The sequence below is a fragment of the Chenopodium album genome, chromosome 14 (assembly GCF_948465745.1).
Source record: "Chenopodium album chromosome 14, dcCheAlbu1.1, whole genome shotgun sequence".
In the NCBI taxonomy this organism is placed as follows: Eukaryota; Viridiplantae; Streptophyta; class Magnoliopsida; order Caryophyllales; family Amaranthaceae; genus Chenopodium; species Chenopodium album.
Genome location: NC_137847.1, coordinates 49357280 through 49359728, shown reverse-complemented (window position 1 = coordinate 49359728; position 2449 = coordinate 49357280). Strand labels below are relative to the sequence as shown.

Sequence of the window (2449 nt, the reverse complement as noted above, 5' to 3'; positions counted from 1 at the left end):
ATATATTTTTAGGCATTGTTTGTTCTCTTCACCTTAAAATGAACAAAATAAGTTAAATTCTAATATGGATAAGCTGGACGGTGAAAATAAATTTTAAGCAATAGAAAGCATAACATAAAACATTGTAGACCAATAACTCCTTTTGTTATTATTATTATTAATTACTTATAACAAAGATCATCAAATCAACAAAAAAAGATCAACTGATCCATTCACACAAAACAAACATTATATTTTAACTAATTAGTACTAATAATTAATTAACAAAGAAACTCAATCCTAACATCCTTAATAACCAAGTTTTCATTTCCCGTACGAGGTACAAAGATCACATCAATTCCTTCATCATCATCAACCCCCAAATTTATTACAAAGATCACATCAATTCCTTCATCATCATCAGTTAACCCTAATTTCATAGTAGTCGTCATCATCAAGTTATTACCATGATCACCTTTCTTATTATGATGTTTATGTGGCACGTTCACGTAACTTCCGGCATATTCCGTCCTAGCACGGTTCTCCTTGGTAGGAATTTCATCTTCATCATTGACATACACGTCGAATTTTGAGTAAAGGTCGTGCCTTGACTCGACGTCAATGACCAAAATCTCCTCTTCATCATCTTTCTCAAGCTTGCTTCTTGACTTTTGTGGCCTTTGTAAGTTTGTTCGTATAATGTGGTCTAACGCCCTAGGGAAAGTTATTGTTGGTACGGTGATTTCTGCAGCCACCGCGTTTTTAACCTTAGAGAACGATGATTTTAATGATTTATTAAGGCGAAGGCGGGGAGTTGGACGTGATTTAAGCCAAGGGAGGTCCATTGGTTGGTAGACGTAACCCATTTTCTTGGTATCCAAGCAATCACGTACATATATTTTTACTAGTTCAGCATTTTCATCATAAAAATAAAAATAGGTGTTTAAGAAATCTTTGTCCTTAAAGTCTTTGTTCTTAGGGGACAATGACTTCCATATGGACCATGTCCTATCCACTTGAGCGTGGTGGGCATAAAAGATTGGATCCCGCCCAGCCGAGTAAAAAATGCCCATGTCCTCCCATGTGGGAGTATTCGGTGGAGGGTTACCGGTCCAAGTATGGACCGTCCCGTGTGGTTGGTTTTCCATAGATCCAGAGCCCGGGTTAGGTTGATCCCCGGCCCTGTAAGGTTCCCCTAGGAACATTGTAGGTTTCTTGGCATTGGACACCATTTGGCGGTACATAATAGTTAGGTTAAGGGCTATTTGATCATTTTTGGACATATTGTTGTTATTGTAAGGTTGTTCGGGTGGGCCGTCATAGGTTAGATCCATGACCGTAGGAGGAAGATGGGTTTGATCTCGAATAGGGTCGAAAAAAGGAGACTTAGGGTCATTAAACATAGAAGGAATTACCATACCATCAGGATGATCCCAATTCCAATATGGTATAACAAAATTCGGGTCATCAATCAACTTACCTAAGATTTTTTCATAAAAATAAAGGTAAGCCCTATGAAAAGGGAAAAATAACCAAGATCCATGGACTTGAAAGTCCAAATCCGGTAACCCGACTTGATGATAACCGCCATTACAATAAGCACAATGTACATTAGCTTGTTGCTTAAAGCTACGAGGGTCACTATCAGGAAGAGCTTTCATTAAGGCTAGGGCTTTGGAGTACTTCTCTAAGTACTTGTCATCAACTAAATGGGCCGCGGGTCGGGTTCTCAAGTCATAGGGACTAACTATAGGTAGCTTGAAGTCCATAGCTTGTGAGGGTTTAGGCGGACAACAATATAAGGTTTTACCATTATCTAATATGGAAGGCCCACAGTGGTTAACATCCGGGGCAGTCGGGGCAGCTAGGGTAACATACCCTCCACTTAAGGAAGTGGCTGCCCCATAAAGACCTCCTAACCCTATGAGCATGTTTCTCCTATCCAACTTTTTGGTCTCTACATGGTTTTTTTGTTGGGTGGGTTGATCATCATTTGTTGATGTGTTGCATAAGACTTTGGGTGTAACAATACGGCAAGTTTGGCTCCATCTATAGGTGGCAACTTGTGATGAATTCGATAGCAAAGGGTTACGTGAGACGGTGGCGAGGTAGTTGTTGGTGGTGGAAGGAGGAAGTAATAAGGACATTGTTACGTGCATGGTTTTTTGAATTGGTATATGGCAGGAGAATGGGTAGATGTACTACCATTATATTTATAACGGTTGATAAAATAAAGAGAATCAATTACTTACTTTAGTTACTTAAAAACATCATTAACAAATAAATGCTCCTTTTATTAAAGAAAATTGACAAGTATCACATAATACGTATTAAAACTAAATTAGGAATAGATAGAAATTAAAAAATTTGGCACGGTTACTTATATTTTTAATTTTCATTTCTGTAGTAATCCTATACCATAATAAGTACATTTCGACTAGTAATTAAGTTAACGTGCAAATTGCAAATT

The 2449-nt window shown here is 38.0% G+C and overlaps 1 pseudogene; it reads right to left on the bottom strand.

Moving 5' to 3' along the window:
- Positions 1 to 260: 260 nt before the first annotated feature.
- On the bottom strand, positions 261 to 2187 carry LOC145579438 (polyphenol oxidase, chloroplastic-like; annotated as a pseudogene).
- Between the last annotated feature and the right edge of the window lie 262 nt (positions 2188 to 2449).